Here is a 21,256-nt window from a genome sequence, read left to right on the forward strand (position 1 = left end):
AGAATGTTGTTCGTTTAGTGACTGCTATCTCGCATCAGCATATTCAATGACGGCTCATAAGAGGACATTTGGCGTCCGTGGTGTAATTGTCATGCATAACGCACAGTAGCCTGTACAGACGTGTTATATAAAACGGGATTTGGTGTGACACAATCGCATGAAAAAATATGGATGGCGTGGAAGAAATGTATGAAGCGCTACCTTTCATAAATCACTAAAAAGTACGCGCCAATTTTAACATGTCAGTACGTCCTACACACTGCCTTTAACAGTTTGAAAAATCGAACATTGAAAATGGTCTCGGTGATTGATTGCGTCCCTACATTAGCGATTCGTTACACCTCACCTATCCACGTTACGAATGTCCCAACCAGCCGTATTTGCACGCGCATCCGGCAGCAGCGATGACGTCCTTGAACGCAATATGTTTGCAGTTATGTCTGACGGAGGTACTCGCTCGCATTCCCAAATATTACGGATGCAGATATGGCGTATTCACAAGACAGCTGCCGTCATACTGCGCCTAGGCACAGTAATGGACGACTTTGTTAAAAAACCCACCAGTACAAATACACTCTGCAAAGCACGAAACATCAAAGCTATACCGGCACTTCGAGGAGCATGAGCAGCTGGGGCTCAAACAGCGAGGACCGCTGCTTTAGTCTCGAGTTCGTGAGTAAAGGGGCACAACTACGAAAAAAAAAAAACGTAAAGCAAAGTGCGCAACATCATAGGTATACCTGCACCGCGAGAAGCACGATGCAATGGTACTCAAACAACTAGGGCAACTGCTTCAGTTTCGAGTTCGCGAGGGAAGATGTACTGTTGCAATAAAACAAATATGTAAAGCAAGGTGCGCAACATCAAAGCTATACCTGCACCGCGAGCAGTGTAAACATAGAGCTAAAATAACATGAAGCGCAACCTTCGAATAGAGCCTGCGAAAGAGTCCGACTACACCCAAACGAGCACGCCATGCAGTGCGCGAAATATCAAATTAGTCCTGCCGAGCCAGTAGCGTGAACGGCAGGGCTCAGACAACACAGACCGTGGCTTTGACAGCCCGCGAGCGAAAGAGTCCAACTACAGCCATGCCGAATGTAATTTACTGTAAAGAAGGACTGTATTCGTTTGCGCTTAGACCAAAGCTTTCTAAAAAACACGACTGCTCAAGAACAAAGGCGCGGATCCAGCATATTACTCTTCGACCGATTAGCCAAACCTTTCGGCATTGTAGAGCTGGTTTTGCGGGGGGAATAGGGAAAAAACTTTTCCCGTTGCCTTCTCAGTTGTCTCGCTCATAAGCACAACACAGGTTCGGCATCGCCTCAAAACTTAATGGCCGTCAGCGCTGGCGAAACACTTCCCGCCAAAACTCCTCCGTACGAAAGCGAAATAAACCACACTTTCATACCCAGGAATGGCGCCTGCGTCTGCTGCGGAGCAAAACAGAGTACGATAACACGTGACCACGGCGCCTCAGCCAATGGGAGGCTTGATCCTGCCGCGGTGCGCTAGGAAGAGGGCAGGAGCCGTAAAGTTAAATAAATTCTTCACATTTGGTTCATTCAGTAGATTTAGACAGCGTATAACGACGATCGTCCCGTACAAGGGAGGGCTGCGCTGGCGCGATGCGTGGAAACGTATTCGACGCTTGGAGGCGATAAGTGTTTCCACAACGACCCCTGTTTCAATGCCAGCCCCACTGCTCGTTTTGCAATAGGGCCAGTTTGGATGCCCCGGTTCGTTTACTCGTCATGATGTGGTTGTTGTTTTCGCTGCAGAGGCAGCAACAACAGCTACACGTAAGTGGCTCCACATCACGACGAGTAATGGTGAATTACCCATAGCGCAAGCTGCTGGCTGCCAATCGCTGCTGTTCGGAGCATCGCCTCACAAAGAAAACAAGACAGCTAGGATTATAGTTTCACAATAATGCGTCTGATCAGCGAAGCTGTTCATGTTTTGCGATAGAACGGAAAGTTGAACTAATTGGTAGTACAAGACTCTTCAGAAAGAAACAGAGAAGAGGCAAAGGATGGCGTGATCTGGGCTGTTTGCTTTACAGTGACGTCATTGGTGACGTCACCGGTCATGCAAAACATGGAGGAAGGAAAACATTTAGGAGAGCTCACTACGTTACATTTCTTGAAGGCGGAATTGAGGGCTCATCCTCACCGATTGGCTCGTCGTCTCAGCGCGCTTGCGCATGAGCCGCTTGCGCCGCGAAGGTCAAGACGAGCAGGTGATCTCGTGTTGCACCAGGATGATGGCAGCCTAAGTGCGGCTAATGCAGACGACGCTGCTGCTCATTGAGCCAAACAGTCCCAGTAGTCCTTGTGAAAACACGCTACTTTCGGCACATATATCTAGCGGGTCGCGGATGGCGAGGGCCTTTCTTTGCATTTCCTTCCTCCGTGACGTAATGTCACGTGTCCCATCACGCGATGGTCGCGTCATAGTCCCGTGATGTAACGCGACCACGACGTTGGGATGTGAAGTGTCACGACAACAACGACGCCCTCAGTGAGCCACTATCGTCATCGTTGTAAAAGGGAACAATAGTTGGTTTGCTTGTTTTCCGCTGCGAGTCGCTAGTTACAGGTTGCTTTACCTCTCACTAGATGTTCGGATCGAGCACGAAAACTAGCGACTTGTGCAGCGGGACGACGCTTAATAGAGTAGGACTTAATTTGCCGGAATGGACTGATCTGGCTGGCGGTTAAATAAAGGAAGCGGTGGTTGTGCAAATGCCCGTCGCGATACCGATGGCGTGAACCGAGCATATATCTTGTGCCGGAGATTAGTTTGCGCCGGTGCCCTGCTGCGCTGCTTGTTTCGTTCGATGGCCAACACTAATTCTTTACTTCGTAATAAAAGCGCAAAAAGACTGTCGACTTCGCAACGAGACTCCCTTCCGAGTAACGGGCTACTTACAACGCATGAAAGAGAGCGGGAACTGCACTCGGAATGCATGCGATTCTGTTTGTGTAGTCTGTCACGGAGCCTATTTCTGTGCACTGCTTCTGAATTTCGGGCCATGCCAGAGGCCCTTGCCTCCGCGGAGACGTGCTGCATACTGGCGAATTCTCAGTCACTTGGTTTCTTTGCAACTATCGATAGAAACCGGTTAAGTGAACTCGTGCCGGTTAATAGAAACCGGCAACGGGTTGTATGCAAGCTCCATCGCCAGGCTCGATCGAGTGCAAAGCTCACAACGTCGCCACCAGCGATCACTGAAAGAGCGAGCCGTGCTTCATTGATCCACATGGATATCAGAGGCGCGTTGCATTCATGACTGCTTCGACCACAAAGCCAACGAACTATCCCCCAAGCCTCAGTCTTCCCTTGTGCCCGAAACCTTCCTCGCCATTTCGGCTATTTTTCCTTTCTACTTCATTTCTCTGCACAGACAACAGAGCACCACAGCATACGGCCATCACAGCCTTCTGCTGGTAGCGCCGGGCTGGACGGGGGGAGAGTAGAGGGGGGGGGGGGGGGAAGCAAGGCACGATTATATCGCCGGATTTACGTCCGCAACGACTCCTCGCGCAAGGCTCTCGAGTGAAAAACTGCCCCGGCATTCCTAAATCCCGGCTTTTCTGCAACGTTCGGCGCACAACACCCCCTTCCCTTCGTTCCGTCCCTTTCTTCCTTTCCTCCCACAACCCTCCCCTTTCATTTTTTCCTTTCCTTTCTTCCCCAATCTTCCCCTTTGGCACGCGCTGCCGGCAGCATCATTGCCCCCATCTTCCCCTCTTTTCTTTTTTGTTGCCCGCAGTGTTTTCGCAATGCCCCATTTCTCCCGTTTCCTTTTTTTCCGCTACCGCCTCGTACTTCAATCCAATCGCAGCTCTGCGTCATCTTTTTACTTTTCTCTTCATTCCCTTCACCTGAGGGGGAGCTTGCACTGTGTACCTTAGCTGTGATGAGCCCGTGGCGACCGCAATACCCTAATCCTCCTGTAGCCTTGTCCGCTTTCCTTTTTTTTCTTTTTTTTCCCTACGTTCTGTGGTGTTTGTGTGCGAGCGTATGTTCAAGGGTGCCTGGCCGGGTCGCTGTATACTCAGAGTGCGGTCTCTTGTTTCTCTCAGACCTCCCCTCCCCCTCCCCTCCCCCTCTCCCCCTTCCCCACCCACGCGGCTCACAGAAGACGACGAAGCGTACAAACAAACAGGTATGGATCTAACCGGTCACCGCCAGAAAAACCTGGCCCAGCCTGCGGCAGAGCAAAAACAAATGAGCTGATCCCTGTCGGTGGCCAAAGCTCCTTCCCGCAGTTATTCTTGCTCTGGCACCACACTCTCTCTCTTTTTTTTTTTTCTCGTACGCTGCCAGGAGATGTGGACGAAGCAAACAGATTAGCTAGTGCAATCCCTGTGGCTGAAGCAATATTTTACTTAATTTGGAGGGAGGTTTTTTTAGGACGGGGGCTGTTTATAAAAATTCGGGCCTCAGTACAAAGAAAATGATCAAAGAAGGAAATTAAGCACTATCAACACTGAGAATGAACAAAAAAAATAAAATTTTAAAGTGATTGAACTTGAATGCGCCAGGTCTGTTAGGAATGAATTACCTGCGATTTGGATTGCATCTGATTTGGCTGCCTGGTGGTGTGGACCCCATTGAGAGCGCACGCGACGTCCCTCTCTTTTTTGTCCACTCGATCGACAGTGAGATGTGATTGTACGAAGGGTCGTGTCGAGCCGCCATCGGTTTCAAAATGGCGGCGCGACTTGGTTCGCTTGCGCGTTCGTCGCGCATCGTGCAGAGATTTTAGGTGAAGCATGACATCAGGTGTCACCTTAAAGCCCAGACGTGTGTCCCCGCGTCTTCAAGATATTCTGCAAGTTGAAACCTCATTTGAAAGGCAAAATATGGAGCACCACAGAAGAGGTAAGGGAGAACGCAACTTGACAGCTGACAGCCATCCCGAAAAAGAAAAAAAAGTTGATACTTCAATGTGCACCCAGAACGGACAGGAGAGCCACGTTAAAGAAGCTCTAAAGGTAAAGATGAAAAAAAGTGAAAGAAATTGTAGTGTTATCACCTGACTTTGCAGAGTTTTAATTAAGAAGTCGAATTTCCTTCGGAAAGCCTTAGCATATTCTTAAAATCCGAGACGCCAAAAGCGCAATATTAAAGCGTAATCTTCAAATGCACCGCGTTCTCCTCAAGCGAATTCAGCACCGATGTTAAAGTGCGGGTCAGAAATGCCGATTTTGCTCATTCTTATCTGCCGGTTCAGGAGAAGGGGTCATTCTCTGATTATCTCTGGAGACACCAGTCTGGTCGCACGAAACCCTCCACGCCTGAAGAAGAATGGAGAGCTCCGAAATCATCAAGAGCTTAAGCTGTATACATGACAACGTATACCATACATTAAATAACGGATGATCCTCTAAATATTTACATATTTATAATTTAAAACTGTGAGAGATACGTCGACGTGGTCTATGCTTGTTGACTGCACAGCAAGGCGAAAATTACATATGTGATAGCGCACAATTAAAAGCTAGATAGTTATCTAAAATAGCCAGTAAACTTTATAAATTATGATTTTAGGGTGGAAGGTGCGCAATCCGAAATTGAAAGCCAGTCGTCGAAGGCGAGTTCAGTTTTCAAAGTTTCTGAATCAGCAGTGGGGTTCAAAATGTAGAACGTCAAACGTACGCGTTTGAAAGTACATTTAGTTGGCTTCCCCACGCTACTCATTTATAAAATGCCGTCCCTGCATTTCTTCTGGTCACTGAAGTCATTTTAACCTCTTATACGTCATAGTATACACAAACTTCGCGTGCGTTTGCTGCATTAAAATGCGACCAACGCCATTTTGTGAATGTGCATCGTGGGAAAGTCAACTGAACAGGATTTCTAAAGCGAATTTTTGACGCTCGACACCTCGAATCGGTATGCAGATTCATATAATTTATCAACTGGACTCGCCTTCAATGTTGACGGCCTTCACTTCTGGCAAATGTATTATCGCGCTCTAAATGCAAGAAACCAAAAATTAGAACGGTGATTTGTCGTTCCGAGTTCTTTCAACTGAGCTTTATCACGTGCATATTGTTTGCCGTGCTGTACAGCCTTAATGCTTGGACCGTACCGATGTATCTCTTTCCATCTTCTAAGTCAAAGTCTGAAAAGATTAAAAGAAATTATCCTCCATGTGACTGCATAGGTTGCAGGACTTGCTATTCACTTCATCCAGGTGGAGCTGGCAAGAACTATCACCAGAAGACAAGGCAGAAATATGTGCCGGAGATGAACCTCATTTCGGTTTCTTGGCTGGCGATGTGTGTGCGAGCTAATTTGACTATGTTCTGCTGTTCTATTTGCTGGGACCACCTCCTACAGTACTGCCTCACGACGCTGCTTCTCTGCAACAATTACGTGAAAATAAATAAAGTAAATACGCCCCTTTATGGCTTTTAGATTGTGAGGCTGCAGTGGAATGAACAATGTCGTCTGGAAAGTCTGACAAAAGATCGCAGTGGGCATGTGAAAGTTTCTTTTTGTTACATGTGTACGAATATAATCAGAAAAAGCGGGAATAAAAGCAATTATATGACTACGTGCTGGACAATCATGAGATTACACACACTAAAATTGATATGCCTGTATGGAAATAAAAAAAAAGTAAGCTGTCCTCTGGCGCAATGCATTTTATAAAACGAGGTGCGCTAGAGAACAGCTTGCTTTCTTTTTACTCTCTTCTGTTTATAGTGCAGTGCGATTGCGAGTGAACGGAGCTCTGTTGTTTAGTTTGGTTTAGTTTATTGGGGTTCAACGTCTAAAAGCGACTAAGGCTATGAGAGACGCCGTAGTGGAGGGCTCCGGAAATTTCGACCACCTGGGGTTCTTTAACGTGCACTGACATCGCACAGTACACGGGCCTCTAGAATTTCCCCTCCAAAAAAATTCTAGCCGCCGCGGCCTGAATCGAACCCGCGTCTTTCGGGTCAGCAGCCGAGCACCATAACCACTGAGCCACTGCGGCGGCGCTCTGTTCTTTAAATATGAACACAACAATATAGGCTGGTTTCTAACAGTGCAATGACCCGCTCATGTTAAAGGAATGCTGGAAAATGACGTAATAAATGAAAACAGACCGCAGGTACGCTAGGCAGTTTGAAAATGCAATTAGGAACACAAAAAACGCGCACGCATTTCTTTTTCTTTTGAGCTGAATTGCGCATGCTCAGAGTGTGGCAGGAGTGTGGCGCCTCCCACGCTTCCCACGCACGGGTACGTTTTATACTTCTTGCTGCGCTTCTCGTGAAACCGCAATCTCTGACTTTGTAACAGCGAAGATAATTTTTAATGCATCATTATTAACAAGAGCAAGCGATAGATCACACCATAATCCGCATCAACATCATCATAATCGTCAGCAATAACAACAACAAAGTGGAAAACTGTGACAGCGCCACTCCCAGCATCAACCATTTATGCGTCTCCCCCGAATAGAACGCTTTAACCGCAAAGTTTCGACCTTGTTCTCAGTTATCAGCTTCTCTTGGTTCTCAGTTTTCTCTCACTACTTGAGTGTTCTTTCCGTTGCCTGCTGTCTTTCTATAGCATGCACCAAAAACGCCGTTAAACCCACTCCTTTATCTTGAAATGAGATTCAAAAACTCCCTTACGGTATCGTTTTTGTAACTCTAAACTTTTGCTTTGCTTTGACTCCGTGCCTGCCAGTGTATTTCTATTTGCTTGTTGGGGTGTTGCAACGACACTACGTCTCAATTTTATGCCATACAAAACTTCCCTGGTTCGCTTAAACCCTGCACAGCCTGTACATTCGTCCAAGATGATAAAAGCGTGCTTATACACGGCCCCTAATCCACGCCACACGAAGAAGAAACAGAACACTGAAAAAAAAAAAAAGAATCTTATTCTTTTCAAAGCCCGGAGACAACGAAGAAAATCGTGAATATTACGTAGACGGTAGACTCTGGAGCCTAATGGATTGATGAGAACGGTATTTAAGCAATTACACGGCTACTTAAGGACAGCCCAAAAAATAGTCGTCTTACGCACGCAAGACACGTCCGGCGCTGTTCGCGTTTGAAGGGGGCTGCGTCCCGTACTCCTCCTACGTCTTCGCATTAGCATGAAAACCTTGTTAGGAGCGGAGCAAGAGCGATCAGCTTCAGAATTCATTGCTCATAGCACCGAAGAGCAAGCGCGTGTAATATGCAAAGTAGCCTCCGCTACCGTGGACCCATTTATCTGGGTGAACAGCATCTTGAGGAAAAAATCGAAAGAGTAAGAGAAGTTAAATACAGCAACGCAAGATGCAAGAAAATAGGCTACATTAATTTTTTTTCCTTTATGCAACCGTAACTCTTCTCCTTATCCTGAGGTGTTCTTTCAGGCTTCATGCTCTTGGGTCAGATATGCGCTGAAAAATTAAAATCGCATAGGGAACTACGAGCTAATGTGGGATTATCGTTCCTGGAAGAGTAAGTGAATCTTGTCGATAAAGCTTTGATGTCTTATTTCTGTCTCTCGCTTGGGATTGAGCTTTGAGCGCTAGCTGACGCGATAAATGGCAAGAATAATTTTTTCATTTTTTTATAAAGCTCTGCCAGGTGTAGTCGAAAAACAAAACTTTATTAATATGACTTCAAGGCGAGAATAAAAACTGTGTAGTACGAAAGAAATGGTGTTAAAAAAAACTGCAAAGAAATGAAAAACGGAAATTTTGTTCTACATCTGTTAGATTTTTCAAGCTTTACAAAACGTGCTTACATTTTCTTTACTTAATGATATGCTTAAGCGTAAGTTGTGCTCGAGAGAGCCCTGCTTTAAACTGTGCCGTCCCTCAGCCTATATTCTTCCCTATAATCGTATCGTATATGCCTATATTCCTATGTTCCTGCAAGATGTCTTAATTCCCTTATGAATTTCGAAAAATGGAATTACCAGTCAGAGGTCAGAACTTTAGTGGTTTAGGCATATTCATTCTGCACTTTATGGCGGAGCGTTCCTTATTTGCTTCAGTTTTTATTCCTTATTTGAGGCAATCCTGTGTGAAAATGATTATAAAAAGGAATAAATCACTCTCTGAAGAGACAAAAATGTCGAAAAAAATGTGTGCCAATTTTTCTGTTGCGCAAGAAAAGTTTCTTTCAAAGCATCCTTGAGAAAGAGAGACCGAAAAATATACAGTAATCAGGCCACAGAAACCCCGAAAACACGGCACCTGGCACACCTCTCTTTAAGCTTTTTCGCCTTTTTTTTTATTTGACACCCTTCGATAATCCCAGGCGTGCTGGAAATCTAGTGTGATCCTGAACTATCAACATGTTGTTCGGTGTTTTCGCAGTCAAGAGCAGTCAAGAGCAAGATTTTTTTCCGGAGACGTGCGCAGCAGGGTTGAAGCTAGAACGCGATCTACATAGAAAAACGCAAGATTTGTGCAGCGGCAAGCAACAACAACGCGCGTAAAAGAACCACAGCTGCGATGACTTTTACGATAATTTTCTTGGAATGTCTCTCTAAGAAAGACGGGGGTGGAAGCGAGCCATACAAGAAAGACATCGGAAAAGCGGGAGCGATTGACACGGCATTCGAACAAACAACGAATCCAGAACAACCGCACATCTTCAAAAAAAAAAAAAAATCGACATACGTACTGTGGCACGTGTTATTCCTCAAATTAATTTCGCGCATACATCCGCCTACAAGGGCATTTCCTGCGGGTGTCTTTGTTTTGTTATCCTTCAAATTTATTCGAAGGGCGTGGCTTTTTATTTCTTCCAACACCAAAGAAAGATATCGCAAATTTTTATGTTAACTTACTACTTACGTTGCAAATGGTGCCACGAAGGTTTGTCTTGTCATGCATCGTAATAGAAATCCCGAATTGAAATCCTTCGCAAAGTCAAAGACTATAGACCTGATGTTTGGCAGCCACCCTGCATTCGTGTTCAAAACGTTCACAAGAAACACACTCGCAATAAGTTCCTGCCATAGTGTTTGATTTTTTCACTGCCTGCTACTCTGCGTTCCCAGTAAATGCCAGTTGCATGGTACTCTGTAAATAGAAAGCAGTAAAAAGGATGTAAGCTGTCTGTCCTCTGTTGTACTCCCTTTTATAAAAAGGAGTGCCCTGCAGGAGTCTTTACTCTCTTTTTAGTCCAACAGAGGCGTATTTGAGTTTGCAGTGCACTTTCGCATGGTTCTATGTGAGGTAAAAAGTAAAGGCTTCGTAAGCTTTCCACGTATCTGAAACTTTACGTCCGCAAGCATAAGTTATGCATTTCATAAACTAGCTCAGTTTTATAAAGTGAGTTCCAAATTTAGCGGCATATAAAGGAACCAGTGGTAACAGGATGGTGCGCTCAGAAAAAAAAAAAGGTGGGAGACACCCAGCTGCTGGAAGTGCACCCAGTTTATGCGATGACAGTGTTGGAGCTGGTGATGGCTTCTCCGCTATTAGGTTATGTGCCTATTAGAAACCAAACTGAACATCAATGTGAAATATGAATATGAAAGGCACACTGCATTTCGCTTCGCATCAGTCATCCGAAAGCTGTTCATACAGCCTGAGCATCCACTTCTAGGCATCTGATATCATTCTTCGCTGAGGAGACTGCAAAAGATTGGAACGACCTGCCCGCTGAAGCTTTCATCCATCCTGGCCTGGAATCTTTCAAATCATTCATCACTCATTTACTTAAATGATATGTTAGCCCACCCCTCATGTAATGCCCGTAGTGGGCCTTTGAGGAATCAATAAATAAACAAATACATAATAGTTACATCAACCACAGTGTTCTTCATGAAGTCGTTAGTGTTAGAGGAGCGGCGCAATTGAAGTAGCACGATCCGTGCCTCCAGTCTCCCCCTCTTTCTCAATTTTATGACGGTTCTATGCACACACATAACGAGCTTTCTTTCGAAGCATCCTTGACCCATGAAGTTCAGGTTAACTCAGATCTCATATCGCAAGATCAGAAACTCTAGCAGTAACCGGATCGCATCTACAAGGGCATCGTCATAGACTGGGTCGCCTTGGGACGTTAAACATCCATAAAAAAAAATAAGGGCATCTTTGATGAGAGGCAGAGAATTCCAACATATGTGAGTACTTTCAAATGTGGTTCTCTAGAGCACAGCGCTAAAGCTTTGCCTATAGACCGACCGACTACCAGTCTCACCGCCACGTTAGAAAGATCGCTACAAAGCTGCTTCAGGCTTTTTATCGGCCAGTAACGAAGGCCCTACGAAGAAGCAAGCGGCGACAAAGCTACGCAGAAAACTAGGGAAGCGAGCTTCTGACAGAAAAAGGCCAGAGAGGACACGCGACCGTCGAATGGGTCGTAACGAGTGCGGCGCGTTTGAAGTCGCGTGTTTCGAGGCGCTCCCTGGAGACGCCGCGACGAGACGGCGGCGACTGTGTTTACTCAGGACCAGAACACGGTGTCGCTATGTGCGTGGGCAGGAGGGTGCGTGTGTGTGTGGCGCAAGAGAGCTGGAGAAGGATTTCGCCCGGACCTAGTGAACTCAACCGGGTCGACCTTTCATCCCTATCCCTCCCTCTTTGAACCGTAGAGGAGAAATCGCATTCACGGTCGGTCGTGTTCCACGCACAGACCGACTGCTACGGGGCCGATATCAGGCGTGCACAAGCGGCGACGTGTTTTTTTGAGGCAAACTGGAGAGGAAGGTTCCCTATAAGCGCATGCGTAGTTTTACTGCGTTAACACTATTCAAGTCGTAGCGATGAGGATTCGGCCGTCAGTACTTTTATTCTTAACCTGTCATATTGGTTCTTAGAGTGTAGATAAGGGATCGCGAAGCTGTGTCTTGTTTGGAGTCATTTTTCGGCTATTAGATTCGAGCTTCAATAGTGGGAGATACTGTGTTTTGTGCCAGCGCTGACAGCTTGCAAACAACGTTGCTCGCCGATTTTGGTGTGAGAGGACAGGCTTACGAATGAATAGCAGACTTTATAATAAACCACAAAAAAGAAGGCAGAGAAAATGCGGCTTTTGAAATGAGAACAAACACACACAGTGTCTGCCTTAACGACGTGGCTAACGAATACGATGGAGGCGAGAGGCAACAAACCTACATGCCATGTATTTTCCAAGGAAACATGAATAATCCCATCACCATAGAAGTTGATAAAAGGAACAAACGTCTTCGCCGTGAACACCGCAGCAAATTCTGATACCATACGAAGCATCGCTGCTCCCAGCTGCCGCGAGTGATTGTTGTGTATGGATATAATTTCTCTCTCTCTCTCTCTCTCCCTCTCCCCCCCTCGCCTCCCCTCCCATGAAGTTAACGTGGCTTCACTAAAAAAATTCTTCCAGTGTGTGCTTTCAGCGTTTGTAAATATCATACTAAGACTTTTAATGCTTGGAGCAATGAGAACGTATCCCAGCACGCCCCGTGACAAAGCAGCTAGTAATTACTACATTAATGCCTGAGCTCCATTGTTCATTCTCTTCGTCGTCAATATCTTAACCGTGTTCCCATTTCTCGCCTAAAGAGAGACTGCCACTCCGCGTGTCAACTGAGCCCTGTGTCACGTCTCGTGTCCGCAGTGCATACACGCGCAGAGACGGGCAGTTCTCGAGGGAATCTCCGCGGACATGGTCTCCCTTTCCCTCAAACTCTCTCTCCCCTTCCTTTCGCCAGCTGCGAGCAAGACAATGATAAAACAGAGGCACTGAGAGGGAGAAAGAAGAGGGAGATAGAGAGAGAGACAGAGAGCCTACCCACATAGTACAGCCGTTCGTTACGAGTGCTTTGTGATACCGGCCACTCTTTATTGGCAGGCTCTCATCGGCGGTGCGCTTTTTGCCACCGCGACGAACCGCTCAGTGTCCAACTCCCTCCCATATCTCCTCCCCTCACTTCCTTCGGTCCGAGTTCTTTTCTCTCCCCCTTTCCTACTCAACGGGAGGGGGGCAGTACCGGGCTGTGGATATATAAAGCTCCGCACGTACATGCCAATCAATATATCAATTTCGGGTAGCGTAACCCAGACGCCGTGGCCGCCGCCGTGGCCGCCGACGTCTCAGGAGGGCCTTCCCGTGTCCGCGGTGTAACCTTGAAGAAGCCGCCGACCCACTTTGCTCCATTCGAACCAAGGGCGACCCGCCTCTGAGGAACAATGGGGGTGGAGAAAAAGTAACATCGATGCGAGGGGTCGCACGGCGGAGAGCTCTTTGTCTCCCGTTTCGGTGCATTTCTTCATCTTGCTGGCCACGCGTACAGAGGCAAGAAAAAGAAAAAAAAGGTGGTATTTCCAGAAATTAATCTATATTTTTATACTACACTCTCCAAGCCCGAGGGCAATAGTGAAAGGAGATTGAGATAAAATAGAACGCTGGAGAGAACAATACAGAAGTTTAAAGAACGGTAAAAATTATATCGTCTTGAAATTAAATTGTGTTCGAGATGGCAGCGATGGAGGGAGGAACGCGGTTCTAGTTAGTTTTGATTTACGCGGTGAAATAATCTTGAGCATTGGTTCTATAAACCAGCGAGGGCTAATAACGTTAAACTTAAATAGATTGAATGCTCCTGATATCACGTTTTTTTCCTGTTTTCTTTAATAGCCTATAAAGTTCGCAAAAATTTAATCGCTTGAAGCAGAAGTGTAATCGCTGTCGAGCAGATTGTACTTATTAATCGCAGCGTTGTGTACTAGCTTAAAGTCGCCTTGGCTTCCTTTTTCACACATGCGTATTTTGTAGTAAACACATGCATAAAAACCACGCGAGCAAAATTATGCCTTGTAAGGAGCTTTACTGCTGCTGTTATATAATGCACATCAGTGGCTGCCAGTCACACTGCTCTTGAAAGGGAGCGAAATCTATTGTCCTTAACGTTTTTTCTAAGCTTTAGTCTTGAAAGAAGGAAAAATCTAGTCCAAGAAAAAAATGCAGTCTTAGTAGTACAGCGAAAAATGCGAAAGAATTAAGTACATCGTATCAAGACTGTTTTTCAAGTGACGGAGTAGATTCGCAGAAAGAGAGTTACTCTTTCGCGAAATTAGCTATAATTGCGAGGAAAGAAGCTAACAATGCCAGAGCGTTGACCTTTTTTGCTTCCGCACAGTCAATATATTTTCTCTAATATTTCCGTGAAATAGCGTAGCTCAGCTTATCTTATAGGAACCTTGGCTCAAGCAGAATGGATCAAAAAGCCTATCTCGAGGTGTGCCGTGCCAAACAGCCTTAAACAGAAAAAACAAGCACACAGCTCGCCAATTACCACCCGATAATTATTTGGGATATGTATTAAGGCAAAGCCTTTAGTGGCTCGTAACAGCGGTGACCGTCCGTTCGTTACATCGCCAACCGGAAGTCTTAGCTAAAGAACTAAAAGAAATAGGAGAAAGAAATAATTGCTTCAGATAGAGGAGGAAACAATAAAACAATAAATAAAGCCAAGTTTGATGACTGTAGAATGATTAATTAATTAATTATAGTCATAAATGTAAAAAATTGGGTCGAAATAGCGTGAATGTCGATAAAGCCATGAAAACAGTGTGACATCACATTCACCGGAAGTCGTCATAGCATAGCGACAATTACCACAGAATGGGAGGAAAATTTCCAGATTTGTGTGAACTTAGATTTAAAAATGTCTAATCAAGCGTAATTAGTATTTAACATCACCTAAAGATCTATAATTTGGGTAAAAATTGCTCAAAAACGAGGAAAAGTGGATGATCAGGTGCGAAGCGGCAAATTCAAATCAGTGCTGAGTCGCGAACGGCTTTCGCCTTCCCGCACTTAAGAGATATATAAGTGCCTGCCACGAATGTTTTCTGGCCGCGCCTCTGAAATCGAGTTTAACCACGTTTCTTCTGTACTGGTCGACCGGGGTACTTAATCCACACATTTTACCTGCTGTTTGGTGCGCGAGAATGTCACTTTGTCACAAATAGCGGTAAAGTAAAAACAGAAAGCGTGCCGCGCTAACGCTATTCCGTTAATGAGTACGGCAGTAAGAGCCGTGGGTATTCCTGCGCAAATGCCAGTCTAAAATGTCTGGGAAGTGTCCATCACAGAATCAACGGATCTCGACGAGCAGTGAATAAAACGACATTGAACATAAACTGCCGTAGTGGCTACAAATGTGAGCACGTGTTTATAAATAAAGAAACGAACTACATGCCGCAGACTGCACATACATGACACACCAGCGAAAGGTCGCTCACCCTACTCTCTGGCGCATTTTTTATTTCTACAAAAACAACGTAAAGCAGTCGTGCGTTTGAAAACTACTTGTCAGAGTTTTACAATATGTGCGCGATGGCTACAGTAGAAAAAAAAAATCGAGACACTATGATGTGTGCCTGTGCGTGAACATTTCGTAGAATTGTCTATTCAGTTGGAGAGGTCAATGCCACTCGGTGACTACAGCACAGCGCGTTGTCTTCTCGCGACACAAAGGGCAATGGCTGGTTTAGACTCACGCTTCTTAACTATTTATTGCGCACGCGTCCTTCGCATTTTGTCGCTATCGTATCTTACATTCAAAGGCCCCTTTTTTCACTCTTAGAAGCAGTCGGCGCATGCCGTAGCTTATTTATGAATTGTTCAATGAGGGTATGACTGGAATAGCTCCAAAAAGCAGCGACGTCGTTTCTTGGCACAAAATTGGATCTCACTGTAAAATAAACAACCATCGTTGAAAATGGAAAACGTCCTCAAAACGCCCTCCGCCAGAAATATCAGACCTAACATGCGCTGAATGCAAAAGTGCTCATGTCTTTTATACTGAGAACGAAGAAAATTTATGTGGTATAATTTTTGCTGGTTTCCTTAACGATATTACGGATGCGAGTAGGATGGTAAAGGTTTCCGGCTTTTGAGAATACTATATCTTCTCTTCTGTACAATTTATTGCTAGGAGGCTCCTTTCAAGCTAACTAAAAGAAAAAACTCGCAAACGAGCAACTAAAATAAAACAAACATTCTATCGTTTCATTAAGTACTCAAGTGTACAGTTATCGCTAAGTGAGTGGTAAGAACCGATACAGTAAGACTCATATCGTCTACGGTCATGCACGAATCCGTAGCAGCAGTACAGCTGTCTCTATACACGCCACACTCCTCTCTTCTCATCCTTCAAGTTTTTCCGTATTTCAACATCCTCGCGAAGTTATAATTACGTTGTTTTCAATTAAGAGAGTCTCGTTTATTTCCCGCAGACAAAGCCTCGTGAAACCAAGGTTGTTGCCGCGGGCCGTACAGGGTCTGTGGCGATGCCAGACGCTGACCTTAATTTAATAGCGCCCCGGGCGCTTGTAGCGGTGACAGCTGGATTGAAAGCAAATTGAAACAAATAGGGCTGAATGAAGGACACAAGATAGGCAAGACCAGCACGAGAGAAAGTGCAAATTTACCAGGGTAAGGGAAACAAGCTAAAAAGTCCTGAGTAAACAGGCATTCCCACTAGAGAGATGAGATTCCCCTCCTCCACTCCCCCCAATTCCTCTTTTCTTTGAAGAACATTGTCCTGCGGTCATCCCAGCAAACGTTGAACACGAGTACACGAGAGCGAGAGAGCTGGATCACAAGCGAGGTTAATTGTATCACGCGTTACTTAGACATACGCAAGAAATATGAGAGAGCCATGCAAATATACATTTTGGCTGTTGGCTTGGGTAATTCTTTCCCCCATTCATTTTATTCATTTATTTAAGAAATACGTCGTAACAAGCAGTCGCGAGCTCCTACTCATGGAAATGAAAATTCATTAGTGGTCCATGTGTACAATGAGGCCACCCCATAGGAATTCAATGTACGTAAACAAGAAGGAAATATTTATAAGGTTTTGGTTCGCGTTTTTTTTTACTTGTAAATAATCGAAAGGAAGTGGGCAGTGCGCTGGAAAAGTTTGCGAGGAAAGAAGGCACTGAAGACCGGCCTTTATGATGGTTCCTTAAGGTATTGGAAGCCAGCACCAGAATAACGTTTCATTAAGGTACTATTAATAAATGGCGTAGTACAATTTACATTGTTAAGCAGCGTGAAATAGTCCAATTCTACGAAGCGTCTGATGCCTTCAATGCATGTGATTGCTGCCTTTGATGTGAGGATGCGAGTAGTCACCAGAATGAAAGCAACAAAAATAAACTTACAGATTTTCGGTGATGTTTCTTTTTGTAGTTAGATAAATAATATGGTCAGACTGTGTGTAGGACACAACTGGCCTTCCTTTTACGGAAAAAAATATTCAAGGCTTGCTGGATATATTATATTAGGAAATGAGGAGCTAGACGTCAGCTCGCACATCTACAATCAATTAAAATAAACCTCAATCTTGTCGGATCGCTGGATTTCTAGAAAATAATTTCATCGAATACCCCACTCTCAGCCAAAAGAATGAATTTATTTGCGGAGGCTTAGCAACTGCAGCTGTTTATAATTCAGCCTTGATTTCGCAATATGTAAGTTTTTCGTGATCTTCTCTCTTGTTTTGCAGAAGACACATGATAACTAGTGGTAGGAATACAGGTAAAAAAAGTCACAACAAAGAGGAAGGCGCTTTTTTTTCTAGTGCAGCAATTATTTTTTTAAACAAGACCACTAACAAAAAGACACCCTCGCAGGCCCTCAATTCTCGGTGCTTTCGCTAATGTGCATTTATCACCCGATTCAAAAGTCTCCCAGCAAAGTGACGAGGATTTCATGTCGCGCTGAAGCAAATTATTCCTTCAGTTCACAGTGGTCTTTTGGTGCGGAGACAGAAACAAAGCTGAAAAAGAAAGTTGCGGTTATTTTGCAGTCGAAAGAAACATTTCCGCGTCCTTCCTCGTCCCATGGCCAGTTTGCAGGGAAAGCGTATCCTTTCAAAACAATTCTCGCGTAGAAGGCACCATGCATGTTCTCAGAGAAAAAGAAAACAAAAAAAAGCAAATGCCCTTGTGCCCCCTTGAAAGCAGTGACAGATGGCGGGCTGCGTCGTCAGAAATGCTTCCTGCCCTGTCGGAAACGCTGCTTGTTCTCGGACGTGACAGAGAAGTTCACACGGAGGCGGTTTGGGTATTTGTGTCAGAGAAACGATTTGCGTGAATGCTTTTTTTTTTGGTTTCTCGTCTGTTTTTTTTTTTTTGCATTTCAGGAATCTAACTTCCGGGTATCTTCAATTCACATGTGCACTGTGGAGTGAAAGAGGAAACTGCTGGAACGTTACTGACGTCTAGCGCTGACGACGAGAAAAAAAGAAACAATGAGGAAGAAACATCAAGCATATGACAAAATCAAAACTTTTTTTCTCGGAAGTAAAAAAAAAATACATTCAAAGAACGAAATACTGTCAAAAACTGCAGGGCTTCACGGGACCAGCTGTGTTTTGTAACTGAAATGTGCCCCTTGTGCGACAAAAAGAAAAACAGAAAAAAATGGTCGCTCTTTACGGTGTGTTCTTCAAAAATTTCATTATTCTGCTGTTATTGAGAACACGAATGACAGATAAATGTAGCCAAAAGACTGAATGTTTGCGTTTTATGATGTCATGATTGCAAGCCCTGTAAGAGCTCTGTGCAGCGTACTTCCCAATAAACTTACTTTCGTTACAGGCAGTTTAAATTGCTTATGTTGAATGCAACTGGGTCTCCGAAACAGAATAACAAGATAGAGTTGAGCTTTGCAATCACTCAAGCGCTCGTACCGCAAATGATGAACAAAGAATCATTGACTTCCACCGCAGGACTTGTGTTGTTTCAAAATACAGTTGCGTAATCACATACGATTGAAGGATTGCGAAGACACTAAAACGGATGGGGCGAGTGAGTCGCAACACGTTGATAGAAACAGATCTATTTAAGCTCGATCAGAATTATAACTATTTGTATGCATCAAAGTCAAGAATGTTATTTGTAAAAATCGTTAGCGTGCAAAAACTGCATTTGGACGGCAATAATTATGATATAAGGTATTAGCAACCAAAATTTAATCTCTTGCATAACACGCAACATTTACAGCCAACGTTCATTCCAGAACTACGCGGCAGAATTTTGGTATTTGTCCCACTAGAGATAAAAAAAGGCTACAGATATCGTTTATTAAATGAAGCAATTTTTTCAAATGTAGAGTAACGTGATTGTATTCAATATTTTCTGCTTCCTGATTGGCTAGAAGATTGCTGTGGAAGGGTACTGCGTAATACGCGAGCTTATAACAGAGTTTCATCGGCTACGAGTCAAGTAGTTTTTGTAGCATGTAGTTGATTTCTTCCAAAATAAAAAAGCGGAAGTTATTCGCTGCATTTCGAATTAGACTCAATATAGACACGGAGGCAGCGACGTGTGTATTAATGTTGCGAACGAGTATGTCTTATGTCCACTCAAAGAAGCGTGTCACTTCTGTTTCTTACCCGATGAATCCACTTCTCTGCAGGCATGATCTTAATGTGGAGAAGCATCCCTATAGCTGCAGTGATTCTTTCGGAGCGGCCTGGAGACCGATTCTTAATGCCGTTAAGTTTCCGGCAGCGCTCATTACTTACTTAGCTGGCCGAAAGCACCTAATTGAAGATTCGTGTTCAGATTTCTTGACAACGTGAAGAGATCTCGAGACGAGTTTTATGCCAGAATACTTGAGATGCAAAATTCGGTGTGAGCGCAATGCGCTGGAAGATAGGCAAATGTCAGTAGGCGGATGTAAAAAGTACATGTCACAGGATCTGTCAGGTACGACATTTCGACATTTGTATAGATATTTTTGCGATGTCTTATTGGAACACGTTGCAAATTGCACGCTGGGAATAGCCGGCCTTTTAACTTGTGCACAATAAGCAGTCGACGCAATATTATCGTCCCTCTTGGATTAAACATTTTATTTGCGACAAGAGAATGTTATGTAATGTGGCAATAAGACTTTTAACTATCTGTTAACCATTCTCGAAAGGTCAAGCAAAGTTTGACTAGGTGAATGCTGTTAGTTTTGAGACATCAGTTTTTGCTGTCAACGATGGAAGTTGAATACACTTATGGTTATTTTTCGTGCACGCAGTAGCGAAGAGAGGCGTCTCGCGTTAGACTACAGTCTGCAAGCGGTGATAAAAATAGTTAACTTACGTCATAAGGCGGATTCCATGCCCGATGGTGCCCTGTGCCCGGGGGTGGTGTTGAAAACGGCAGAAACTGAAAGAAAAGAGCAAAAGACAAAGGCGACTTGTATGCGACGCTATCAGTTTTCCCATTTTGAAGTTTTTTTCCTCTGTCGAGACACACAACCGCGAATATTATGCAGGAAAACAAAACAAGAACGTTCGCGTTTTCCTTCCTTTTTTTCAAATTTCAATTTTTAAGAATCTAAAAAAGCATGAAGAGTTCTACAACAATATTTTGTGAACAATATGAATTACGAAGGAACCTGTGAAAAGTAAAAAGTTTCCGTACAAAGGAGCCCAACCTGCCCTCAAAACATCGTTGCTGTTTATCTGTATGCAAGTCGTGTTTAGTAAAATGTAATTTATAAATATATAAAAAAAACAGCTCAAGTTGCAGAGTTGCATCTGAACCTGCATTGTTGGCAGTCACCTAGGGGAAAAAGGGATTGTTTACTTTCATAACTTTAAAGTTTATTTCGTAACATTAATTACTAACGAGTGAAGTTCCTGAGGTAAACAAAGTATTACGGTTAAATATTCTACAGCGTGCACAAAAATAAAATACACAAAGCTGTTGCGATTTTCTATTTTTTAGCATACATACTTCACGCTCAGATAAAGGGTACATGAGTCTCCAAATGATGCGCTTTTTCTAGCATACACAGTGTACACTGTGTAGACTTCCAGCCTCATAGTCTACACTCATAGCGACCGTGGTTTGCAGACTTGTGCATACCATAATAAAGGCCACCACGCAAGTTGCACCAGACCTGTTTTGTCGTTTGGTATTCCAGCGCACAGAGCGTTAAGTAGTACAGCGTTTACAGTGTTCCGCAGTGGAGTGTTTTAGAGCGTTCATCATGCCCGAAATAGAGTGCAAAAGACAGACATGTACAACTATATTAATAATTTCTGTTTTCATTATCCCAAGTGTATTAAGGCTTATTATTCAATTCGAAAAATTAACTTCCCCATAGTGACGTTAACGAAGCTGGTATATCCCCCGAGGAACCGCAGGAAAAAACTATTTCCGTACTTCCCTGCAACGAGTACAAGTCTTTCTTTTGACCCTCTTGATAGAGGCCAGCTGGAAAACTCTATAACCTTATCCTGTATATTCGCGTGCAATACAAGACTTGCGTAGAGTACTGCT

The 21,256-nt window shown here is 44.3% G+C and overlaps 1 protein-coding gene across 1 annotated transcript in view; it reads right to left on the reverse strand.

Moving 5' to 3' along the window:
* LOC149363749 (uncharacterized) overlaps positions 1 to 20,130 on the reverse strand; it is a 295,934-nt gene extending 275,804 nt beyond the window's left edge. The window contains exon 1 of the mRNA XM_089573697.1: positions 20,069 to 20,130. The gene's annotated coding sequence lies outside the window, so the exon portion shown is untranslated. The remainder of the gene's footprint in view (positions 1 to 20,068) is intronic.
* Positions 20,131 to 21,256: the final 1,126 nt, after the last annotated feature.

Source organism: Amblyomma mixtum, chromosome 2, assembly GCF_055824585.1.
Source record: "Amblyomma mixtum isolate Tamu chromosome 2, ASM5582458v1, whole genome shotgun sequence".
Classification (NCBI taxonomy): domain Eukaryota; kingdom Metazoa; phylum Arthropoda; class Arachnida; order Ixodida; family Ixodidae; genus Amblyomma; species Amblyomma mixtum.